The sequence below is a fragment of the Nansenia antarctica genome (assembly GCF_963989245.1).
Source record: "Nansenia antarctica genome assembly, chromosome: 2".
In the NCBI taxonomy this organism is placed as follows: domain Eukaryota; kingdom Metazoa; phylum Chordata; class Actinopteri; order Argentiniformes; family Microstomatidae; genus Nansenia; species Nansenia antarctica.
This window is the reverse complement of record NC_137675.1, coordinates 35,573,250-35,601,043: the sequence shown is the minus strand read 5'-3', so window position 1 is coordinate 35,601,043 and position 27,794 is coordinate 35,573,250.

The following is a 27,794-nucleotide window of genomic DNA, read 5'->3' as shown; positions in this document are numbered from 1 at the left end:
ATAACTGGGGCTAGTATGACCTACGCATTTAATCGGTCAGCAATTTCTTGCCAAACCATTTCCCTCGCCTTGTTAATTGCGGCAGTATTGCACTATTTTACATCTTATTTTTCCGTCTTCATAAAAAATCAATAATTCGGAATGCTGCGCAAATGTAGTACCCCTGCAGAGTGGAGTATCTTCATTTCGACAGATCGACTCTTCTGGGCTGCGTATGTCTGCGTGCACGCGCCCATATCGAAGATTTGTAAGCCTGTCTTCTGTGAACACTGATGACACAAGGCTGATCCTCATTCGAGGAATCACCTGAGGCTTGAATACCAATCTCGAGGTCCCTGAGCGCCGCATTTAATTATAGCGCCGCTATATTAAGCCACCGTTAGTGGAATATGGCCCAGGTGTGGTCGGGGTGTTAATTTCACGAAAAATCGTGGACTTTGTCATATTTCGAGAATTTTCCTGGTTCTCCTCTCTCTACCCCGGTGAGCTATAATATGAATCCGATCATAGGTGTTGAATTTGATCGAGATTTCAGCAGTCTAAAAAGGACTTTCTGGTTCTTTTTCCGGACTAAAGACCATCGTGAACACCACGGTTCTTCTCTCTCTACCCCGGTCACGCTCTGTCATGACGGCCGCTTACAGAGCACCATCTACGGACTATATAGACCATCGTGAACACCAGGGTTCTTCTCTCTCTACCCCGGTCACGCTCTCTCATGACGGCCGCTTACAAAGCACCATCTACGGACTATAGACCATCGTGAACACCACGGTTCTCCTCTCTCTGCCCTGGTTCTTCTCTCTCTACCCCGGTCACGCTCTATCACGACGGCCGCTTACAGAGCACCATTCCCGGACTATAGACCATCGTGAACACCACGGTTCTTCTCTCTCTACCCCAGTGACGCAAGTTAGTTATTATTATTGTTATTGGCCTAATTTAATTATTATTGTTATTGTTATTATTGTTATTATGTATGCACAAACATAGTTTAATTAGTTGGTTGCAATAAAAGCCTATATTTTGGATTGATATCTCTACTGTATTTATTTGATTCCGTTTGACAAAAATATAGAAAAAATATTTAATAATGTGTATATATGTATATATATATATCACTGGTGTTCTTTTAGGAATATAAGATTTTCAATTCCATCTCGAAAATGATCTATCTAGGGAGTTATATAAAATGCTGAGACAATACTATGACATTCATTGTGTTCTTCATATTTCCAAGACATCTTCAGACCCATGTCAAACTCTCATGCAGTACCACATAACGACACCGGGGGTCGCACGTCAAACTCTCATGCAGTACCACATAACGACACCTGGGGTCGCTTGACACAACGGCAGGCGGGGAACATAGGACCCTTTTTCGGAAGCGGGGAACATAGAACCCTTTTTCGGAAGCGGGGAACATAGAACCCTTTTTCGGAAGCGGGGAACCGGGGAACATAGAACCCGGGGAACATAGGACCCGGGGAACATAGGTACGCTCCCGCCCTGTTTACACCTTCACTGTTGTATTGAACGTTTTTTTTCAGGAACTGGTCTAATAGTGATTGAACTTGTTGTTATCTAATAGCTTTTTGATATGTTTCTACACTACCTTCCTTCCATTTGTAGTATTTTTTAATAGTGTGTAGTTTGGTAGGTTTTACTACTTCATGATTGGGTGTTGAACTGTTCAGGTAGACTGTGGTTTTGCTGTGGTCTGACAGGGGTGTTAACACTAGACGCGCGACGTTTTTTCACCTATTTTTAGCGTGACGAGGTGTCGAATCACACGACCACTCTTCACAATGGGGGAGTGTGTACTGACGCACAAAGATCGCTGGATGGCGATGTCACACAAGAAGAGAAAATGACAAGATCACTACCGCAAAAAATGCATAAAGTTCATATGCGCAGAAAAGCAGGGAAAAACAAAAGTAATACATTTTGCAATATTGTGTTATCATAGTTATGAGCTTCACAGTGATAAAGTCTGTTTATTTGTCGTGAACTTCGCCGCAAGCCTGTCAGCCCCTGCAACTGCTCACAGGAGTTGTTACATGTGATTATATGGAATGGAATATGTTCATTCTTGTTATTTTGATTACATTATATAATTGTATTTGGTATAATGACAGATAAACTTGAAACTTGAATGATCTCACAGGAGCGCGTACCTGCACGGAGCGTTCATGTGCCGCAACCTGTTATAGTTAGTTTCACCTAAAAGAGCTGAAAGAAAATACATGAAAGAAAGGAGAGAAAGAGTACAGAATGATAAATCATTCAGAATGTTATTGGTTTTAATATTTCACAATCTGCCAGAATAAGCACGCTCTCTCGCACGCCCAGCCCATCATTTTTGATGCCGCTAATGTGTTTAATGAAAAGTGTGACAATGTTGAAATACATGATGTCATAATCAAAATATAAAACCTGGTTGGATAAAATAAGATTCTGTTGTGATTGTGTTGACATTGTTGTGATGTCAAAAGAAATCTTGGTTATGTAATGTGTAAAGTGGAGAGGAGATTGATCGGGACTGCGGGAGTTTTCATTACTAATGAATGATGGTTGATTATTATTATACAAAAATAATAGTAATAAATATTGCAATATTGTGTTATTATAATTATGAGCTTCACAGAGATGCACAAACCTGTCGTGTTTATTTGTTGTGAACTTCACGTCGGCTGTAACATCAGCCCGGCGACTGCTGTAAGCTTGTAAGCATTGTAAGCGTGTAATACACGCTCTTGCGTGTTTCCATTCATGATGATGTGTTTCTGTAAATTCATATATATATCCTATTGCATTATTTGAAAATTGACAGCGCTGTAAATAGTGTCATTCAATGCACAATGCACGTCGTTTCACACGATTTTGATTGACTTTCTGCGGCAGCGAAATACATTATCAATATCTTATTATCAATTATCAATATACTGGTGGCCTAACATGGTCCAGTGGTCTAGCACCGTGGTCGTGCACACATATGTCGGCCCTTCTTCTCCTTACTTTCCTGTCTGTCTTCACTATATCAGTCCAATAACATGAAAACTATGAGTGGGACTGCCCCACTCAGAAAAAAACATTATACAATAACATTATATACCAAAAAAACATTATATACTATATTATAAATATCCGTTCGTTATATAATATTCGTTGATAATCGATTTTTTTGAGTTGCACCTGTAGAAGGATATCATTTACTAAGGAGAGACCGGAATAGAAATGGAGGGGGTGTAGCTTTCTATATACAGAACCATATTCACTTCCTGCGTCGGGAGGATCTACATGTTAACCAAGTGGAAATACTGTGGGTGCAGGTGCAACTACCACACCAGTCACCAATCTTAGTTGGTTGTGTTTATAGGCCTCTAAGTTCCAACGCAGCCTATCTGAACGACCTGTGTGAAAGTATTGACAGAGCAACAGATGAGAACAGAGATGTTTTTTTACTTGGTGATTTTAATATAAACTGGAAGGATGAAACTAATGCAAATAAGATCAAATTGTCGAGGTTTGCCATGTCTTGTAATATGACACAAATGGTGAATGAAGTGACAAGATTGTCATCTAGGAAAGGAAGGTGTATAGAAACATGTATGGATTAGATTTTTTGCAACATACCAAAAGAGAGTTCTAGGGCAAATTAATTTCCTGTTGGATGGTCAGACCACAACATCACAACAATCACAAAACCTACTAAAGTTCCTAGAAAACCACCACATGTCACAATAAAAAGGAGTTTCAAACACTTTGATAAGGACGTGTTTGAAAGAGATTTGGCTGCCACACCATGGGAGTTAATATATTTAGAGGATAATCTTGATCATGCAACTGAATGCTTCACAAAACTTCTAACTGATGTAATGGACCATCATGCTCCAGTGAGGAAGCGAACAATTAAAGCACGTTCCTCTCCCTGGATAGACGATGAACTTATGAAGATATTTAGTGAAAGAGATGTCACAGTTTTTTGTGAACACCCCTAAACCTTCCCGGCACAGAATATGTAATTCTCCAACACACACCCTCACACAGAAGACCAAGACGAGCGTATGAAAACAATCATCTTTATTACAAATTTCCTATTACACATTGCTAAAATCTATATAAATTAACTACTTTAAAATGAGGGTTTGGGGGAAGGCGCACACGACAGACAACAGAGTTCAGGTGCGTGGGGTAGGCTCTCCTCCTCAACGCTACCCCACAAAAATCAAACCAAAGAAATAAACAAAGAGTCTCTATTTGCCTGAGGTTGAAACGAGGCCTGTCGTCGTGACGTCGGCGGGGCTCCGCCTCCGAGAATCCCCAAGCTCACTGGTATCCAGAGCGACTCGGCAGTAGAGTGATTTTCCCCAGCGATTTCCCAGTAGAGTCCCCCCCGCCAGCAACCACCGTCGGCTCGGCTAGTCCTGGTCCTCGGCTCGGCTAGTCCCCCGTCAGCAACCACCGTCGGCTCGGCTCCACCGAGTAGTCCGCCGTCGGCAGCCACCACTCGACCAGGCAGTCAATCCGCCACACAGGCACTCCACTAACTGCAATATCGGTTTGTCATATACGAAATAGCATGTGTCCTCTCACGACAATACGACCCCCATGTCTCCCTTCCTTCTCTTCTAAAGTCCAGGGTTTTTAAAGGGCGCAGCAGCCAATCCGCTCGTTAGTGCAGTCAATCACAAAACCCAGGGCAGCTGTGCCCATAAACATTTCCCGCGAACCTCCCCTGATTAGTCCCATTTTCATCTCGTGACACTCACCCCCCCGTTATCCATAGTCGTCCCGACTATTAGGAGCTAAGCGCCTCCCGATATCTAAGTGGAGGCTGTCGATTCAGCCTTCTGGGCCTACCCAGTCCTTCCCCCTCCCCGGCCAGAGGTGCAACCTCACGTCCACCCCCCTCCTCAGCTAGGGGTACAATCTCCTCACCTCTACCATCCTGACCTCCTATGGGAGCAGCAGGCAGGGCAGCTGAAAGAGCCATGGGAACACGGACAGGGTACCAGGTGTAGTTACGCCAGTCCGGTTTGGGGACCTGGTTGGGGAGCACACTGTCGGTTGGGTCTTGGCTGGGCAGCACGGCAGCCGGGGTCCGCTGGGCGGCTGGGTAGGGGCAGGGCCTCAGGTGGTTCCGGTGGATGGTCCGAACAGGTCCTCCTCCCTCTGGTCGGATACGGAGGACAGGCAGTCCAGACTGGAGTGGTCCTAAAACAACAAAAGGGTTGGGTTGCCATCGAGGGGCCAGCTTACCCTGATCACGCCGGCGAAAGTTCCTCAGGAGCACTCGCTCCCCAGCCACCAATGGAACGTCCTTGGCTCGTCTGTCATACCGTCGTTTGTCCCGCTCCTGTTGGTGCTGGGTCCTTGCCTCGACCTGGCTGTAGGCCCGGCGAAGTTGGTCATGGTGGTGCCGGACCCATCCATCCAGGTCCATCCGTGGCCTCGGGGCCTCTGCACCTACAATGACATCAACAGGGAGACGGGCATGCCTGCCACACATGACAAAGAACGGGGTGAGCCCAGTGCTACTGTGCTCTGTGTTATTATACGCTTGGAGCAACATGGGTAGGTGATCAGGCCATCGCCTTTGTTGGTCCTCCCCCAGGGACCCCAGGAGAGACAGTAATGTCTGGTTGAAACGTTCGCAGGCCCCATTGCCCTGGGGTCTGTAAGGGGTAGTGCGGATCTTCTTACACCCATATAACTCACAGAACTGGGCCACGATCGCCGACTCAAATGCAGCCCCCCGATCACTCAGAATTTTCTCGGGGCATCCCCAATGCTGCACCACCGCTGTCCAGAGGGCCTTCACTGTGGTCTCAGCTGTCTGATCTTTTGTCGGGACTGCCCACCCATATCTGGAAAAAAGATCAGTCATGACAAGCAAATACGGGTAGGTGTCACCGGGTCGACCCAAAGAGAGATAATCGATGGCCACGATTTCTAGGGGATAACTGGTGGTGATCGGCACCAAAGGTGCCCTTACCTCTGGCCCAGGTTTCCTCTGTACACACTGAGGACACTCCATAATCCAATGTCGCACATCCTCCCCCAATCGGGGCCAATAGAAACCCCGCCTTAGGGCTGCTTCAATCCGACCAGCACTCAAGTGACCTAAAGAGGTGTGGTACTTCTCCCATAGGTCGTGCGTCGCCGAGCTGGGCACCAGGATCTGCCACCTCCAGGTGTCCTCGACCGTGTCCCGCACCCTCCGGCCAATGACTCCATCCCGCAGGGCTAATCTGTCCCATTCCCTCCACCACCGCCTCTCCTGTTGGGGAACACCGTCCCGGGCCCTGCCGACAGGCAGCTTGCCCTGACTGAGCCTCTCGGACAAGACTTGGAGGTGTGGGTCCCCCTGTTGGATCTGTCTCCAGTCAGGCCCTCCCTCAACAACCCGTTCCGGCCGTGGTCCTATCTCACACCCAGCTTCCTGGCTCAGACATACCTGCCCCTCAGTCCTAGGGAGTCGGGAGAGAAGGTCAGCATTTTGATTAGAGCGGCCGGGGCGGTACTTTACTTCAAACTGGTAGCAGGCCAATTGGGCCACCCATCGCTGTTCGACTGCCCCTAGCCTTGCAGTGTCTAGGTGTACCAGTGGGTTATTATCTGTATAGACTGTAACATCAGCTCCCCATAGATAGTCCCGAAACTTGTCAGTCATTGCCCACTTCAGTGCTAATAGTTCTAGCTTGAAAGAGCTATAGTTCTGGTCATTTCTCTCTGGGGGAGACAAGCTGCGGCTAGCATAGGCGATGACCCTCTCTTGGCCACCCTGGACTTGGGATAGTACCGCCCCCAAGCCATCAAAGCTAGCGTCGGTATACAGGATGAATGGCTTGGTGAAGTCCGCATATGCTAGGATCGGGGCACTCAGGAGGGCGGCCTTCAGCTGCTCGAACGCTCTCTGGCACTCTGGTGTCCATACCACGGGACGCCCCTTCTTTCCCAGAGTCGCAGTGCCAGTCAGTAAGCCATGGAGTGGGCAGGCGATCTTAGAGAAGGAAGAGATAAAACGTCTGTAATAACCCGCAAAACCAAGGAAGGAGCGTACCTGGGTGGTTGTCTCTGGCCGAGGCCAGTCGCGAACGGCAGCTATCTTTTCAGGGTCAGTGGCAACTCCAGCTTCACTCACCACGTGTCCCAGGTAGGCCACCTCCTTCTGGAGGAATTTGCATTTCGAGGGCTGTAATTTTAATCCATACTTGGCGAGCCGCTGGAACACCTGCTCCAGATGCTGTAAGTGACAGTCAAAGTCAGGGGAATAGATAATAACATCATCTAGATAGATTAAGAGGAAGTCATGTACCTTGTCTCCTAGGCACTTCTGCATAAGTCTCTGAAAGGTGGCCGGGGCATTACAAAGCCCGAACGGCATTCGGGAGAACTCGAAGAGGCCAAGGGGTGTCGTGAACGCCGTCTTTTCCCTGTCCTGGGGGTCAACCTTCACTTGCCAATACCCGGAGGCGAGGTCGAGAGTAGAATACCATGCTGCCTGCTTTAGGCTCGTCAGGGACTCCTCGATACGGGGGAGCGGGAAGGCATCCTTGTGGGTAACTGTATTTAGCCGGCGGTAGTCGACACAGAACCTCCAGGTCCCATCCTTTTTCTTCACCAGGACAATAGGGGCAGCCCAGGGGCTCGAACTCTCTGAGACGACTCCTGAGCTCAACATCCCAGCCAGCAGTTGTCGGAGCTCCGGGTACAGGGTTGGAGGGACAGGCCGGTATCGTTCACGACTTGGTGGGGCAGTCCCGGTAGGGATATGGTGCAGGACAGCATCCGTGCTGCCGTAGTCCTCATCATTGGTTGCGAACACACTGGTCCACTGGGATAAAAGCCCCTCTAGTTTCTGTTGTTGTCCTGGAGTCAGGCCCTCTACGGACGGAAGTGTTACTGGGGGGTGCCCTCCTGGTTTCAGCTGGACAGTCTGGACATCGACCTCGACCTCCCCGGGCCTCTGTTTACGCAACACCAGGTCTCTCTCCCCACAGACCTGGGAGGGGTCGAGGGGGGTCACTGTGGCCAGTGGGCAGCGTCCAGGCAGTTCCAGGGCGTAGGGTTGCAGGTTCAACAGCCGCAATGGGAGCCGCCCTCCCTGTACTCTCACTACAGACCGAGCAATCTGCCACTCTGCCCCCTTGCCACAGTCCTCTACTAAGGCAAGATAATCTTTTGAAGGGCAGCACCCCACCACCCTGGCCCATAAGAGCTTCTCACAGCTGGCGGGAACCCGGTTCTCGTCCCTCTTCATCAGGCGGGCGGTGCCGGTCGTCACTTCGGGCTCGTGGGTCTGGACGACCCGCCTGCAGACCGCAAAGGCCTTCTGCCACTCCCTCCTAGCCTCTCCACTTAAGGTGGAGTTGAACCCTGTGACCCCTTGAGACGCCCCCTGAAACAACTCCTTCCAACAGTGGGCTATCACATTCATACCCAGGATACCTTGGTCTGCACCCAGACATTCGTCTTTAACAATGACTATACCCTTCTCCGGAACCCGTAACCCTCCCACGGTGAAATCTACTACGGCATAGCCTATGTAGGGGATGTTCAAACCATTCGCCGTCTTCAGGGTGAGCCAGTTTAGGTTGGAGGACTCCTGCATTGGTACAGGGCCAAGCCATTTCTGAAAAAAACTGTGACTAAACATGGTTACTTGTGATCCAGTGTCCAACATGCATGGTATTTTTTTCCACCCGGGGACATGTCCCCACCACTGCAGACTTCTTAGGGCTCTCTCCTTGGCTGCCCGCATCCCCGACTGCTCGCCCTACAGTAGCCGGGGTTCCTGGTTTAAAGGTACATCTCTCTGGGTGGAACAATAACGTTGGATGTGGCCTGGCTGTCCACACTGTAGGCAGATTGGCCTGCCCTGTCGGTCCCATTGGAACGGCCTCCTATTATTGGGAGCAGGGTGATACTGTCCTCTAATTACCTCTCCTCTTGGCCCAGGTCTCGGTGGGGGAAGGGCCTCGGAGCTGATGGTGGTTTGTCTGACTTCTCTCACTAAGGTCTCCGTCAGTGCGGTCAACTGTTCCTTCATCTCTTGCCTTAGCTCAGCCCGCATGGTCTCCTTCCATCTCTCCAAATCGACAACCGTTGGAGCAGCAGCTGTAGGGGGAACAACAACACGACAGGTCTGACAGTCCCGGGACCTCCCCCCTTTGTCCAATGCCTCAGCCTCCGCACTCACTTCCCGAAAAGTTGCCCCCGGCTGACGCCGTACCAACGTCATGAGCTCTCTCTTTACCTCACCCTCTTTTAGGTTCCTAATGAACTGGTCCTGTAGGGTGGATTCATTCTTAGCCGATCCATCTGGCTCTGCCCTTCGCCACCGGGAGAACAGCTCCCGAAATCGGAGGAGGTACTCCGGCACGGACTCGTCTCCCCTCTGGACACAGTTGAAAAAGCGGGACCGGGCCTCAGCTGCCGGGGTAAGGGCCCCAAACCGTTCCTGTAATACCGTCCACAAAGCAGCAGGGGACGCCCTCTGGCCATCACTACCCAACAGGGCTTCCCTCTTAGCGCGGCCATCCAGTGCACTCATGATAAAGTCCACCTGCTGTCTTTCTGTTAATCCTTGGGCCCTCAGTATTGCCTCCATCTGTGCCTGCCATTCCCCAAACCTAACTTCTCCCTCACCAGTAAACTTGGGGACCCAGGGTGAACACATAAACCATGGCATAGTTACTGGGGTGGACTGGGGTAAGCTCATCCCTACTGAACTAGAGCTCCCTGCTGGCTGTTCTGTTCTATTCTCTTCATCCATGATCACTTGTGTAGGAATGTGTGTTAGGAGAATCCTGCCGACAAACGCCAAAAGAGATGTCACAGTTTTTTGTGAACACCCCTAAACCTTCCCGGCACAGAATATGTAATTCTCCAACACACACCCTCACACAGAAGACCAAGACGAGCGTATGAAAACAATCATCTTTATTACAAATTTCCTATTACACATTGCTAAAATCTATATAAATTAACTACTTTAAAATGAGGGTTTGGGGGAAGGCGCACACGACAGACAACAGAGTTCAGGTGCGTGGGGTAGGCTCTCCTCCTCAACGCTACCCCACAAAAATCAAACCAAAGAAATAAACAAAGAGTCTCTATTTGCCTGAGGTTGAAACGAGGCCTGTCGTCGTGACGTCGGCGGGGCTCCGCCTCCGAGAATCCCCAAGCTCACTGGTATCCAGAGCGACTCGGCAGTAGAGTGATTTTCCCCAGCGATTTCCCAGTAGAGTCCCCCCCGCCAGCAACCACCGTCGGCTCGGCTAGTCCTGGTCCTCGGCTCGGCTAGTCCCCCGTCAGCAACCACCGTCGGCTCGGCTCCACCGAGTAGTCCGCCGTCGGCAGCCACCACTCGACCAGGCAGTCAATCCGCCACACAGGCACTCCACTAACTGCAATATCGGTTTGTCATATACGAAATAGCATGTGTCCTCTCACGACAATACGACCCCCATGTCTCCCTTCCTTCTCTTCTAAAGTCCAGGGTTTTTAAAGGGCGCAGCAGCCAATCCGCTCGTTAGTGCAGTCAATCACAAAACCCAGGGCAGCTGTGCCCATAAACATTTCCCGCGAACCTCCCCTGATTAGTCCCATTTTCATCTCGTGACAGGAACAAAGCTAAAGTGACTGCCTCTCAAACGAAGCAGGAATCAGACAGAATAATTTATAGAAAGTTGCGCAATCATGCACTTAATATAAATCGTAAGAAAAAGGTATCTTTTTACGAAAACGCTTTTAGCAAATGTAAACATGACCCAAAAGCAACATGGAACACAGTTAGGGGCCTGATCCTCATCAATATTCCCAGCCAACATAGAAATCAATGGGGATGTATTGACAAAGCCAGCACAGATTTCTAGTCACTTTGCTAAATTTTTTGAGAACAAAGTCAAAGACCTAAGATTGAAAGTTAACTATCGAGCATCCGAGCAGAATATTGTAGAATTGATTAAAAAAAACATTATGTATGATAAATCTTGTTTATTGTCTCCTACATCAGTGACAACCAATGAAGTTCTCAAACTACTTCAGTCACTGACCAGTGGAAAATCTGCAGGTTACGATTTCATTGAGAATAGCCTGCTCAGACATGCTGCCTCCCAGATTGCTTGTCCCCTTACATACCTGTTTAACTGGTCATTAGAATTGGGGTGTTTTCCAAAGGTATGGAAACAAGCCAAGTTGTGTCCAATACCCAAAGATAACAAAAAAAACAATTACTACCGACAACAGTCGACCCATTAGTGTTCTGCCAGCTCTTGGTAAAGCTCTAGAAGGCATGGTGAGCAATCAGATATGGGACTATGTGGAAAGGAATCTCTCCAAACCAACATGCCTATCGCAAGGACCACTCCACTGCAACTGCCCTAATAGAGATGAGCGATAACTGGTTGGATCATATAGATAAAAGCAAAGCTGTTGGTGTGTTATTTCTAGACTTCAGTGCAGCATTTGACCTAGTGGATCATGAGATACTATTAATGAAACTTCTTCAATATAATTTCAATCAGAAGGCAATGAAGTGGATGAGATCATATTTGTCTGAGAGAACACAGACCGTCTATACAAATGGTGCTTTTCCCCCACCCTTCTCGCTCCACTGTGGACTGCCTCAAGGGAGCTGTTTGGGTCCATTGTTGTATACACTGTACACCAATGACATAACTCATGTCCTAGCCAAGTCAAAAGCTACCGTTTTGGCGGACGATGTAACTGTGTATGCTACAGGAAACACCAAGAGTGAAATAGAAGAGGCATTGAAGCTGGATCTGGAAAGCCTCATAGAGTGGGTCAGGTTGAATAAACTGGTGTTAAACATGAGGAAAACCAAATCTATGTTAGTTGGTTCTAGAAGAAATAGGTCACTTGAATCCTCTTTACAACTCAGTGCAGATGGAATAGTAATAGAACAGGTGAAGGAGAACAAAATACTAGGAATACATCTGGATCAATGTTTGTCTTGGACACCTCATGTCTCATATTTATGCATGAAAATAACTGGAACTGCCTGTATGTTACGTAGAGTGTCAAAATATCTCCCACTCAATGTATTAAAACAGGTAGCTCAAGCACTAGGGAGTCAAATGTCCTACTGTGCAGAGGTTTGGGGAAGTGCTCGAAAGGGTGAAATCAAGAGACTGCAGATAGCACAGAACAAAGCAGCTCGAATCATACTAAAATGCTCATATGATACCTCAGTTATTGAGCGTCATAATATCCTCGGCTGGTCATCAGTTAGTGATAGAATTGATAGGTCTGAAATAATTATTTTTCACAATATCCAAATAAAAAACAGGCCCAAATCAATACTTTCCAGACACGAGTTGGTGAGAAACAGATATTCATTGAATACAAGTGAAGCGGGGTGGAATGACTGGTATGAATGAGTGGGCGTGTCAGAACGTAGTGGTGCGAATGAGGCTATGTCCACACCAATACGTTTTTTTGATAAACGTTTTTTGTATATAAAAATATCACCTTCCAGACGAGCACGTTTATAAAATATCTGCATCCAGATGCATACGTATGAACGCAATATAAACGCTGTCATTGAGCATTCCACACCAGTAGTCGGCGATATAATTTTAACCCCATAGCTCCGCTGGCCAATCAGACGCCAGGAAAAGCTAAAGCGGTTCTTCCGCGTTACATCCGCGAAATACAAAATTCCAATCGTAAACAACATGCCGCCTCGGGGAGCAAAGGAGTCGTTCATTTGGACAGACAGTGAAGTAGAAGTATTGTTGAGTTTAACTATTGAGTACAAAGTACAAAAAACATATGCAACCATTGACTGGGAGTCTTGCCATTTTCGCAGTGTTTGAAACTTTTTGTTGGACAGCTCCTATGTCTATGTTTGTAAATCCGTCAAGATGACATTTTATTTATTTTCTTACAATATTTTGTATGCACTGCAACATTACCCAGTGAAAAAACAAAATAAACATTCTTTATTGTACCTTTGAATTGTATGTCGTAATTATTATGTCGCAAATAATAAACAAAAATGTCTTCACTTACAGAAATAAGAGTGTGTAATAATCTACTGTGGCTCTCTACGTTGTCTTTCTCTTATGCACCTCTCCTAGTAAGTAATGGCAAAAGCCCCCCAAAAAAGAATAGCAATGAACAATTTACATAAACACAGAACAGGACTTCTGTATAACATCTTCACTTACAGAAAATACTAATCTAATGTTCTCTTAAGTGTCTTTCTCCTATGCAACTGTCCTAGTAAGTGTCATAGTGTTGTAGTGTAGTACTGGTGTAATGTAGCGTTGCAGTGTAATGTTGTGTAGTGTTGTATTGTATTGTAATGTAGTGAAGTGATGTACTGATTGACAGTGCATCTGTCTAGTGTAGGTTTGGCACTATGTGCAGTAGGAGGTTCTAATGTGAAGTCAGGAGTGAGGTGTGTGTGTGCTGGAGGTCATGGTGTGTGTAGCTCCCCCGGTTAAGAATTACGAGCACAAGGTGTCCTTTGCATACAGGCATTTATTTATTTATTTCTGAAATTATTATTTAATCAAATTATGAATTAACTGATGGCAGCCACAGACAGCCATGCTGGTCCAGGGCCTGGAGAATGTCTTGGGTCTTCTGTGCTCTAAATCCTTCACATCCTGTATCCCTGGAGGGTCACACACACACACACACAGGACAAAGGGGACAATAAGGGAAATGAGATTTGGTTATGTTATGGGGTATGTATATCTGTGTGTGTGCATGCGTGTGTGTGCCTGCATGTGTGTGCCTGCGTGTGTGTGTGTGTGTGTGTGTGTGTGTGTGCGTGACACAGTTAGTCAGGTCAGTTGTTGTGATGCTGTGACATACCTGGTCTTGCAGATAAGCTGTCCCTTTATGGATCAAGGTATTTAGTGAGGACCCTCCTGACCCTCTTCCGCTCTTCAACGACCAAACATATACAGTAAATGATGCTGCACATAAGCACCCAAAATGCACCCTGTAGCTCCTAAGTGACAAATAATATTTATCAGATGTTAATAGAAAAAAAAATCTTCCCCAAAAATATCAGTCTGTTTTTCAGTCAGTCCTTAAGGGTCAAGGTACTCCGTGAGCACTCTCCTCACTCTCTTTCCCTCCCCTTCATTACAGTCAGTGAGATATCTATTGCACTGTGTAGGAGGCTGTGAGTCCCTTTCACCTTGTATTGTTCCCAACACAGAGTGATCATCCACAGCCTCCTTACTGGCCTCACAAAATTGTGGAGGACAAAGCAGGAGTAAATGAAATAGGGCAGGTCATCCATGTTTATGTCCATAGGCCTTCTAAGTGCAGCAAATCTGGCCTTGAGGCGACCAAAAGCACACTCAATGACCATACGTGCCCTACACAAACATAGCCTAAAGTACTGCTCCTGAGGTGTGGAGCCACCGTTTGAATATTCCTTCATCAGGTAAGGCAGCAGCGGGTAGGCAGGGTCACCAAAAAGAAAGATTGGTATGGCCTCCTCGTCATCCACAATCTGTTTTTTCAGAGCAGGGATCTTGCCCGTCTTCAAGAACATGTTTAGCTTTGAATTAGCAAAGACCGTGCATCATGCACACTCCCAGGCCACATTATCACAACATCCAAGAATCTGTACTTGTAATCACAGACAGCCTGTACATTAAGGGAATATTTGCCTTTCCTGTTGATGTAGTCCATGGAGTTGCTAGATGGCTGCTTGATTTCGATGTGGGTGCCGTCGACTGCTCCCAAAACATTGTGGCATGCCATGAGCACGATGGAAGGCCACAACTAGATCATCAGCCGCAGGCTCCGTAAAAGGCAGCTTGATGTATTTTGGACCCAGGTGTGTGGCGATCGCTGTGCATGTCTGCCTAACAATGACGGACACAGACTGTCGCGACACGCCAAAGGCGTTAGCAGTCTTCCGTAGCCTTCCCTCGTCGCTCAGGTAATAAAGTGTTACCGCAACTCTTTTCAGTGGATCAATTGGTGCCCTCATGTTTTTTGTTTGCCCTTCGATATATGGGCGCAGTTCTTCGCTCAGCGCGATGACAGAGGCTCTGGACATGCGAAAGTTCTCCTTCCATTCATCGTCCACGACAACGCCATTCACAAAGTTATCCCACCAACTGCTGGTTCTGCCCGGTCTCACCCAAAACCTTCGCCTGGTTGCCCTTCTGGTTGTCCTCCGCGGTGTATTGAAGAACATATTGTAGATGTTCTCCATGTCCATTTGTTGCTGTCGGTGGTAGTAGAGGAGCAACAGTACATTTTGCTGTAAAAGCCCAATCAAGCTCAATAGCTTCTGCAGCACGAACGCAACAACCCTGTAAGGCGCCATTGTTGTTGTTATTGGCTGGGTTAGCGCATGCGGGTTACAGAAAACAGCTGCACTGCGCATCATCTACGCGCATGATGACGTGACGAATACAAAAAACTCGTCTATCTCGTCCAGACGTCCAAAAATATACAGCGTTTTTTAAGGATCTTCACTCTGGCAGGCGTTTTTAAACATCTTCGTTTTCAGAGGGCAAAAACTCGTTTGCGTCTGGACGAACCCCCCAAAACGAATAGAAAAATCCACGTTTGTCAAAAAAACGTATAGGTGTGGACAGGGCCTGAGTGTTTGTGTGTACGTCCATCTGCTTCTCCACAGGTGTTCCCAATTTGATTGATTGAAAACTTTATTAGAAGATTTGCAGAAGTAGGTACATGAAAGTACATATTACATACAAGGTCAACTAACGATAGTTATGGAGATAGACTCCAGTTCTATGAGTGGAGCGGAGCCCCATAGGGGAGCTCTGCTCCTATTGGTTTACCCGCTACCTAAAGTAGCCAATGACTGAATTTTTCAATGCCTGCGCCCGCCTGGGGTGCTATATAAAGGGGTGTACTTCGCTACCTCATTCTCCCAAACATACAAAAACAGCCGGGTTTGAACGAGTCGAAGTGGGCCAGCAGCCCTATGGGGCTCCGCTCCACTCATAGAACTGGAGTCTATCTCCATAACTATCGTTCTATATCGTGGAGCTCCGCCCCATAGGGGAGCTCTGCTCCTATTGGTTTAGGCGGAGCGAACGAGGCCAAATGTACCCCCACTGAGACTATTAATCCGTAAAACAATCTCAGCGGCACCCGGAGCTGACCACTGATGTTGGTTCAAGACAACCTTAAAAAGTTGGCCCAACCCACACGAGTCTGCTCCACTGATCTAGCCCTTACGTGAGCACGCAGGGTTGTAGATCTAACGGAACATGTCCTGGAGGAGGGTCCCCTCCCCAGGCACATCCGTAATCATCCTGACAGCACTTGAATAGCATCCCCAACCAGGGTAATCCAAGTGCCATCCCCACTACATCAGTCCTCAGCAAACTGAGGACAGAGTGAGAAAAGGATGAGGAAGAAATATCACTTACCTAACCCTTACGTTGGGTTGTTGATCTAACAGACATGTCCTGGAGGAGGGTCCCCTCCCCAGGCACATCCGTATTCATCCTGACAGCACTTGAATAGAATCCCCATGACCAGGGTAATCCAAGTGCCCTTCCCACAACATCAGTCATCAGCAAAACTGAGGACAGAATGAGAAAGGATTGAGGAAGAATATCACTGACCTAACCCTTACGTGAGCACGTAGGGTTGTAGATCTAACGGAACATGTCCTGGAGGAGGGTCCCCTCCCCAGGCACATCCGTAATCATCCTGACAGCACTTGAATAGAATCCCCAACCAGGGTGATCCAAGTGCTTTCCCCACTACATCAGTCATCAGCAAAACTGAGGACAGAATGAGAAAAGGATGCGGAAGAAATATCACTGATCTAACCCTTACGTGAGCACGTAGGGTTGTTGATCTAACGGAACATGTCCTGGAGGAGGGTCCCCTCCCCAGGCACATCCGTATTCATCCTGACAACACTTGAATAGAATCCCCATGACCAGGGTAATCCAAGTGCCTTCCCACTACATCAGTCATCAGCAAAACTGAGGACAGAATGAGAAAAGGATGAGGAAGAATATCTTTCAAGTAATACCGTACAAAAAGTGATGGCGACGACCAAGACGCCGCCTCACATATCTCCTCCACTCCCACTCCCCTGAGAATGGCCACTGATGTGGCCATGCCCCTGGTGGAATGAGCCCGAATGCCAGTCGGCACGGGCTGCCCCTTCGATTCGTATGCGAGGCTAATAGCCTCGCAAATCCAATGGGACAGCCTCTGCTTCGAGAGTGGTGCCCCGGCTTTCTGTCCGCCGTAGCAGATCAGAAGCTGGGGAGAAGATCACAGTCCTGCCGTGCGCTTCACATATTGTGCCAACGCGCGCACCGGACATAGACAATGTAAACGCCTCTCCCTCTCTCCGTCGTGAGGAGGAGGAAAAAAAGGCGCTCAGAGCACAGCTCTGAACCCTAAACCCACGATTAACCGTAGGGATAAAAACCGGGTTAGGGCGTAACACAGCTTTTGTTTTGTCATCAGATATGATCAAACAATCTGCCCGTGTCGAGAGAGCACATAAATCACTCACTCGCTTAGCCGTAGTCAAGGCGAGGAGCTGACTCGTCTTGAGAGACAATAAACGCAACGACACAGTGTCAATGGGTTCGAATGGGGCACGCACAGCGCCTCTAGCACAATCGACAGGTCCCATTTTGGCATTAGAGTCCTATGAGGGCGTCTAAGCCTACACACTCCAGTCAAAAAACGCTTAACCAGCGAATGACTGAACAGTGTCGTTGTCGCAAAACCCTCATGACAAGCTGAGATGGCAGCCGCGTAAACTTTAATAGTTCTCGCCGCCAATCCCTTGTCAAACAGCGACTGTAAGAAGCACAAGAATGTTTCGACCCGACAGCAGACTGGGTCAACGTCCTGTCCCTCACACTGTGTAAACACTCACCAGCGCGCCGCATATCCCTTTGCAGTGGATTGCGTGCGCGCACTCTGAATGGTCTGAATGACCGCGTCTGTCAGACCCCTGCGTTCTAACAAATCCCTCTCAGTAACCAGGCCATGAGGGGGCCCCCCATCATAGGCGGCCCCCTCACCAAGCCTCTGGCTTGAGAGAGTGCATCTTGTCGATGAGGTATGGGCCATGGGCCCTCTACCAACATCTCCATCAGTTCCGGAAACCACGGGGCTCCGGGACGGTCCGGGGCTACAAGAATTAACTCTAGCCTCTCTGACCTCACTCGTGCCAACAGTGGGAGGATAGATGTCAGGGGTGGGAACGCGTATAACAGGACCCTCGGCCATGGGTGGTGTGCGAATGTATCGACTCCCAATGGCGGGTTGTCCTGTTCGCGCAGGAAGAACCAAAGGCGACACTGCGCATTCGTCCGTGACGCAAACAGAACCACTTCTGCTTGCCCGAACCGTGCCCAAATCAGCGACACAATGGAGGGTGCTAACCTCCAGTCGTCGTCCCTCGGGCCTCCCCGTGATAACAGATCTGCTCCTTCGTTGAGCAGACCTGGAATGTGGAGAGCTTTCAGCGAACTCAGGCGACTCCGCGCGCGATGACGCGCGGGTCTCTCCAGTAGCTCAGGTCGGTTTTGACCGATCTCTGTATTACAATCAACTTGCGACGGCGTTCTCACTGGAACCCGTCGCAGTCGTGCGAACCGCCTCTGCAGTCTGCGCATGTGTAACAGGCCTAAGGGGACCACTACATGGGCTGCAGACCTCAGTCCTAGTAAGGACATCCTTGACAGAGCGGTGATTGTATTTGTCACTCGACACACCCAGGGAGCTGACGTCAGTGTCGCTTTCCGTGGTGCCGATAAACTGGCCCTCATCTCGGCAGTATCCAACTGAATGCCTAGATAGGAAAACTGTTGAGCCGGCCACGGAGCACTCTCTGTCCAGTTTACAGCTAACCCCAGCTGAGTGAGGCGCTGCACCAGTGAGGTTGCGTCCCGAATGGCTCGATTTGGGCATTGGGCCAAGACCAGTAGGTCGTCGAGATCCGCATATTATGCGTATCTCGTTACGCCTCAGTGGTTCGAGTGCTGTCTGCACGCATTTGGAGAAAAAACGAGGAGCAAACGCGTACCCGAAGGGCAGGCGCGTGTACTCGTAAACCTTCCCTTGGAAAATGTCGTATATTTTTACACATTAATAGCCTTCTTATATAACGTATATCTTACACATATATTAACGTATATTTTTATATATATATACATACATATTATTACAAATGATCGCGGGGAGATTTAAGAAGCAATTGTCGCACATGCGCAGACACACACACACGAACATGCACGCCCCCAAGGGTATAGGCCAATCAGAGGCCTAGAAGGAAGGATCACGATTGGCCAAGAACATACTGTGATGTGATTGGCTGAGAGACCGCTGTAAAACCCTGTGCTGAGGAGCTCCTCAGTCTGTTTTTGTCGTCCTCTGCCCACGACGTGACTGTTTGTGTGTAAACCTGATCCTGTAATCTGAGGACCCGATCTTATCTTTTTTGAATAAATACTCTTAAACTTTGGCCAGGAGTTTTTACCTCATTCTTGATCACCAAACAGAGAAAAGAAACTACAGAAGTGGCGAGCCAGCCAGGAGAATCCATAGCTTTGGATGACCGGCCGTTTTGCAACTCTTCAATTCAACAAAGGGTAAGTCTTCTGCTGAATTCGCCAGGACAAGGCGGAGCTGTGCAAAATAGACTGTGTATATCAAATAAGCTATATTTAAAAAGAATCTTGAAGTATATAACTGGGTAGAGGATAGGCAGAGAGCCGGGTTGTAAAACCTGTATTGGTAAAAACGTTTTATTGTACGATATTTTATCGTGTGTGTGGTATAATTGTAGTACAGCAGAGAATGAGCTGCTTGTAGACTTGTTTTGGGAACAAGGTATTAGCACAAAAGCTGAGGGAGAGACGTTTTCCCAGTGGGCTAATGAATGTGGTTTGTATCAGAAAATAGTCTGGTGTGTGTAAAAGAATGAGGATTCTTGGTTGATGTGTTTTGTAAGTAAGAGTTTAGTCCGTGTTAGTGAGCAGAAAATAGCGCTATTTTAAAGATATACATTGTTATTTTACTTGAGAACACGGAGAAAAAACGTGGCTTTAGTAGAAAGGGCGCCATTTTTTCCTTTGTGTGAATGCATGTCAGACACGTGGAGACAGGGCCTCTAGTTGAAAGGGCGCCATTTTTTCCTTTGTCTGAATGCATGTAGACACGTGGACACACAGAGCCTAGTAGAAAGCATACGCCATTTTAGGAGTATTTGAATAAGATTATCTTGGCAAATAATACGTTTAACTGCATTGAAAGATATTCTTGAAATTGCTGTGTCGTGGAGAATAATAATTATTGTGGAAAAGCAGTGTTGTGTTGTAGTCCACAGCGATTTTCTTCAGAGGCGGTAAGTAGCAAATACACACGCGCGAGTTTGATAGATTTCAGTACTCATCTCTTAAAGATAACGATAAAACCATACACATAGACTAGTATTGATAAAGATAGAGATATAGTGAATTGATCTCGGGGTATTTCAAATAAGTTTAAAGGTACGGTTACTCGGAAAACAGGAGTTTACACGGGGCCAGCGCAGCCACATTCCACACACAGAGAGAGCATGCGGAGCGAATAGGCCTGCTTACAGAATATTGGTGAAAGAATCTAAAAGGTTAATGCATAGATTGATGTTGTGAATGACTGTTCAGTATTACATTGATTTAATTAATTACTTATCAGTTGAATTAATTATTCAGATCATTCATTTTCTGTTTCCCAAAACAATTGATTGATTCCATAAGTTTTAAATCAATGTATATGATGATATAGTGAATAATTCTAACTAATCATTCATTCCTTTCACTTAACAATTGATTTATGTATAGATTGTAAAAGTAAAAGATAGATTGTGAGTTTTAGGTAAGATATAGTCATTCTGTAAGACATTTTCAGTGTGGCGCCCTCTACTGGTCAGAACACGATAAAGACATTTTCAGTGTGGCGCCCTCTACTGGTCAGAACACGATAAAGACATTTTTTATTATTTACTGCCATCTAGTGGACGAAACACGATAAGACATTTTTAATTGTTTGCTGCCCTCTAGTGGACGAAACACGATAAGACATTTTTAATTGTTTGCTGCTCTCCAGTGGACGGAATACGATAAGACACTTTGGAGCACGGGTCCTCCATCAGTGCATCCGTCTGAGGTCGATGAAATAGTCCTTTACAATAATAAATGGATGGTTACTTCAATTAATTTAAGTAATTACAAATTGATTGAATTAATTATTCAGATTATTTCATTTTCAGTTTTCACAAAACTTTGATCAATTGGTTCATAGTGGTCTAGGGATGACGTTTTCTTTCACAGGATTACATCAATGAAGTGTAAATGACTAAGTCTAGTTGATTGTGCATTCCTTTCGAGTAGCAGGTCGATTTCTTTACAGATTGTAATTGATAATTGATCATTTTGTTCCTTTCAAATAACAAGTCGATTTCTTTACAGATTGTAATTAATAATTAATCATTTTATTCCTTCCAAATGACAAGTCGATTTCTTTACAGGTTGTAATTAATATTCGTGTTTTACATCTTTTTATTTGAAGTTAAGTTCTTTTTTCACAGTTCTTGATTAAAGAATAGCAGAACAGTTTCTATCTGAGGATTGATCAATCAAGGGGTTGTGGATCAGAAAGACTTAGAGCGTGACCTGCTTTTGTAATTTGATAATTGTGTTGAACAGCCTTTGTAGTTTAATAATTAAGTTGACCTGAACTATAATTAATATTGATTGAGCAATTAAGTGACACACATTCATACATAATAAGGGAAAAAAACATTTAGATTAAAACACACACACATAGATTACATTTAAGTCAATAATACACAATACCACTGAAACAATCCGTTGTTCTGGAGTTGTAGTGTTCTGTGTGGACAGTTGACACAGTTAAGAGTTGGACTAGCATCTGTTTAGCAGATACAGCAACAGAAGGTGGGTTGTAAGAAAAGTACACCTTATAGCATATTTTCAGCATATTAAGCAGTATAAATATTTCAGACATGGGAGCCAAACCCAGTAACATTGTGAGGGCTGTTAATACAGACAAGGGAATATTAGCAAATTCATCCCCTGTGGCTATAGTGGAAAAAATGAATCCTCTTGTTAAGGAGATTAGCAAAATGTCAACGAAATGGAATATTCGTTGGGCAGACATTGAACAACCATGGCCAGAAGAGGGCACCTTTGACTTACAATTAATTGCAACATTGGAGATACTTATCAATGCACATAAGGCGCATCAAAAAGGAAAGATTAGATCAGAGAAACGCAGGTTAGAGTTAGCTATTTTAGACCTCTTCAAGGTAGAGGGGCAGAAAGTAGCATTAGCTTGGAATGAGAAAACAGCTCACATGGATCCAGAAAAAAGAGATGAATTGGCCAAAGCAATGGAAGAGAAAGTGAACATTCCATTCTCACACACAGCTCCAATCTCCAGTCCTCCTCCCTATGCCAAGAGACTGGAGGACAATTCTCAGCGGATCTACCCTCAGGTCCCTGTCCTAAGTACGAGCGGAACCTTCACTATCCAAGATAAGGATGAAAATGTACTAGAGAGGGGAAGAGCGAGAGTGACCGTGGACTTCGAACCAGAGAACAGGTCAGGTGCCAAACAGAAAAAGAAGGAGGAGCCGAGGGGAAAAGGGGACGACAGGAGGGACAAGACGGATGACGGTGAAGATGGCAGTGGAGGTGATAGCAAAGATTCCAGTGATGACAGCAATGCACAAGGAGGCTACAGTGCTCCGATAAGAAAACTACTAGCCAGGGCCGAAAAGCAGGGAGGGAAAATACGCTATAAGAAGGGAAAAGAAGAAAATAGTTCTGAAGATGAGCAGAAGTCTCTGAAGGTAGGGAAGAGAAGAGAGAGCTTAAAGCAAAAGAAGAAGAAGCTGCAGGAAGACAGGGAGGAAGAGGAGGGAGAAAGGAGGGCAAGAAAACTCCGTGCGAAAATCCTAAGAAACGAAGAAGACTACAGACAACAGCTGCAGGACCTAGACGTAGAGAGAGAAACGTATCGTCAATCTCAAGCGGCATCATCACCTGCATCCCGGTTGAACTCCCCAAGGTCCGGAGCGACACCAAGGCGGGACGTAAAAACGGAGCCACAAGTAAGCGATTATGAAACAGCATCGGAAGAAGAGGCAACTCAGGGGAACTTCCCAGTGCTGATTCGAGGTAACCAGATGGAATATCGTCCTTGGAATCATACAGATCTGTCAGAAGTGATAGAAAAACTCCCAGTCCTGGAAGATGGTGGCCACCCCTGGACGACGCAAGTCGACGTGAGATTGACAGGAACGCACGCTGCTATGGGAGACTTGAAAAGACTCTTAGCTACCATTACAGGATTGGACACCATGCAGGAAATATTGATGAAGGCGGGACTTCATAGATATATCGATACATCCGTTTATGACCCAGAGCTCTTTGCAGCAAACAGAGGCAAGCTGTGGAAGGCAATCAGAGAAACATACCCTACTCACATTCACCCAGACAATGTCATTGTGAAGCCACTGGGGGGAGATGAAAATCCCCGGGGGTTTGTTGCCCGTGTGCACTCTCAATGGAGAAGTGTGACAGGGAAGGATGCCGAAGATAACCCGTTAGAAAAAGCCATAATCAGGGAAAAGATTCAACAAGGTCTCCCTACCCCAGTTAAGAACAAGTTAGCAGAAGTGGTGGGGCTACGACACATGAGCAAGGCTGTTTATATAGACAACATAGCACACCAAGTAGAATTATTTAGAAAGAAGATTCAGACACAGAAGGCACAAGACGAGGACTCACTCAGAAAACTAACTCAAGTGCAATTGACAGAAGGCAAGAAAACCAGAGAGAGAGAGCAGACTATAGCCCTACAGGTCCCATCTCAGCCACAGCAACTGCAAATCGTCCCTCCCCAGTCATACCCACAGGGGCCACAAGGGGGGAATCCATACCCACAGGGGCCACCAGGGGTGCAAGTGGTTCCATACCAGCCATACAACCAGCCTGGCCAAGGACCACCACAAGAGGGATGGACCACAGCACCGAGGAAGATGCTAGGACCATGTTTCCTATGCGGCCAGTATGGACACTTAAAACGTACCTGCTTTAAGAAGAACCAGGGGGGCGCAGGGGGGAAACAAAAAGGAGGATATAGGCCCCCTGCTGCACCGGCTCCAGGAGTGGTGAACCCCTATGGAGGCCCAGCAGCTGCGCTATAGGGGTGCCCAGAAGATCCGAAAGGGGGGTGCCAGCTGGTGGTGACAAACAGGCCTGAAGATGAACCTACAATATGGGTGTCGGTCAACCAACGTCCATTAGAATTGATGGTGGACAGTGGAGCAGCCTACACCTGTCTGAAGCCTGAAGACGCCACGCACCTTCCTATGTCTGGGAAATATGTGAAGACAATCGGATTCGAGGGAATTAAACAGCTGATCCCTACCACTGAGCTTGTAAGCTTAGAGTACAAAGGACAGAGAGCAGATCTGTCAATACTTGTATCAGAACACACGCCAATAGGGCTACTAGGGAGAGATGCACTATGCCAGTTAAATTGTACCGTGAAATGCACACCTGACGGCTGTCAGGTGACAGTGCCACAAGAGAACAGACAGCTGTCTGTCATGATGGACAACAACGCATCTATGGTATATTGGGTGGGAGGGCTTAGCCCAGACCTAATGGAACCAGCAAGGATGTGGGACAATTATATCCTGGCACACATGGCAGAGGCCAGAAGGCCTACTGATCCATTGCATTGTACACTCCAGTATTTTAGAGAAGTTGCAGATGCAACCCCAGATGAGTGGCTGAAGCATCAGCCAAAACAGGTACAGCTTAGTACAAGTTGTATAATCCTAGGCCCTCAGGGAGTGGCTATGAAGATAAACAGTGACACTTATCTAGATCAGGAGCATAAGATTGAGGGTAGCATCCCTCATGTGACACTTATGATATCTGAACACTATAAACAGAAGCATTTAGGGGCAATGATGGCAGACTCAGAAAAAGCCAGATTTGTAACGACAAAAGAAAACCCTGCTATCTGGAGGAGCATTGATGGACAGTTCACAAAACTGATGATCTCTGCTCAAGGAATAGGACATCCGCAGACTGTGAAGCTAATGAACCAGCTAATCCTTCCTGTACAAGCTGACAGAGACCTCAGAGAAGAAATGATGCAGAATGTGCCAGCCGACCTGTGGGCAAAGAACAGTACAGACATTGGATTTGTGAAATCAGCTCGTCCATTGAGAGTTGAACTCATACCGGGTGCAGAACCCCCTTGGAAAAACCAATACCCATTGAAACAGGAAGCAATTGATGGAATTGAGCCACAGATCAAAGGACTGTTAGAGGCAGGAGTCCTGAAGATAACTCAATATCCGTTAAGCAATACACCTCTTCTGCCAGTGACGAAACCTGATGGCTCATATCGTCTGGTACATGACCTACGGGCTGTGAATGAGGTAGTTGTCAGCTATCCAGCTGAAGTTCCTGATCCTCATGTGCTGTTGACTCAGATTCCATCTACAGCCAAAGTGTTTACAGTGATTGATTTATGCGGGGCTTTCTTTTCTATACCTCTTAGTGTAGAAAGTCAAGGGTTATTTGGGTTTACCTACAAAGGTCAGCATTATCAATATACCAGAATGCCACAGGGGTACAAACACAGTCCTCATGTTTTTAATCAGGTCTTGAGGGAGGACTTAGACGGGTTAGAACAGATGATAAGTAGTACTGCCATTCAGTACATGGATGACATACTCCTTTGTGCCCCAGATGAAGAAACATGTCACAGGGATTCCGTTAAACTGTTAAAGGTTTTGGCGGAGAAGGGACACAAGGTGTCTAAAAAGAAGCTACAGTATTGTCAGGAAAAGGTAACTTACTTAGGACAATCCATTACACAGGGACATCGCAGCGTCACTAATGAACATTTGGAAGCTATTCAGAAGGCTCCAAAACCACGAACGGTTAGGGAAATGATGATGTTTTTGGGCATTACTGGGTATAGTTCAGCATGGGTGGAGGATTACACTAGACTAGTCGCTCCATTGAGGGGGATGATTAAGGAAACAGGTAGTGATAACCTCCAATCTTGCATTACTTGGACAAGGGAAGCTGATTTGGCGTTTGAGACAATTAAACACAAATTGCAAGAAGCGCCAGCTTTAGCGCTTCCAGATTATTCCAAAGAATTTGGATTGTATGTTTCTTCTTCAGCCGAGGGGAAGTATGCCTGCGCTGTTCTTACGCAACCAACAGGCATTGGACCTAGTCCACAGCCCATAGCCTATTATTCTGTCGCATATTCAGAGGTAGAAATGGGTTTCGCGCCATGCTACAGAGCAATGGCCGGGGCTTATCTTATGTACGAGAAGGCAACAACCTTAACAATGGGGTACCCAATTACCATTCTCTGCCACCACAGTCTAAGGAACCTCTTGAATCAAGGCAAGTACACTTTGACGATGCCTAGGATTAGAGATTATTACAGGATGTTGGAAAGGGAAGATGTAACATTACTAAGATGTAACACACTTAACCCAGCAGAGACCTTGCCAACCCCAGAAGATGGGGAACCACACGATTGTGTGAAGGAAGCTACGAGGTACTCTAAGCTTAGAGCAGATCTACTAGCTTTGCCTTTAAAGGAAGCTGACGTTGAGTATTGGACTGATGGATCTTGTTACCGGGTAGGAGAAAATTTACGTGCCGGGTATGCCATAGTCCGATCCCAAAATTCGGAGTTCATTGTGGAACAAGCCGAGGCTGTTCCTCAGCCTTGCTCAGCTCAGTTGGCTGAATTGATTGCCCTCACAGAAGCATGCAACTTGGGAACCGGACAAAGAGTGACAGTATACACCGACTCTGCCTATGCCCACAATGTGTGTCATTTACATGGAGCTGTATGGAAGGGACGGGGTTTTAAGAAAACTGATGGTTCGCCTATTCAGCACCACGCTCAAATCATGAAGCTGTTACAAGCCATGATGAAACCAAGGGAATTAGCCATAGTGAAGTGTGCCGCACACAGATCTGACTCATCACATGTCACACAAGGTAACAGGGCTGCAGATGATGCAGCCAAAGCTATTACAGGAGCAGACAAAGCAGGTAAAGTTCTGCTGGTCACACATGAAGTACAGTTACAGGGCATGGTCACGCTTGAGGATTTGTTGATGTTACAGAGTGAGGCAAATGCGCTAGACAAAAACCTATGGTTAACAAGGGGAGCTAGTCAGGATGACACAGGTCTATGGAGAAATCATGAGGGACTGGTTGTGGCACCCCCAGATTTATTAGGCATACTGATACAGGAAGCCCATGGATTAGCACATGTGTCCAGGGGGGAGGTTAGACGCAAGATCACCAAGGAATATGGTTTTTGGGCTCCATATTTGTTGGAACAAATAGACCATATCCTTGGTCAATGTGTGGTCTGTTTGAAGAACAATATCAGACCTGGAATACCAGTGGGAACTGGGCATATCCCTACCCCAAACGGGCCAATGAAACATTTAGTGATTGACTATGTGGACATGATTCGTCCTGTTGCAGGATACAGGTACATGCTAGTTGTAGTAGACAGGTTCAGCAGATGGGTAGAAGCTTGCCCCACTCGAAGAAAGGATGCTCAGTCTGTAGCAAAGTTCCTATGCAGGGAAGTCATGCCTAGGTTTGGAATTCCAGATAGGATATCGTCAGACAATGGTAAGGAATTTGTGGATAAGACGGTAAAGCTTATACTACAAAAGTTGGGAA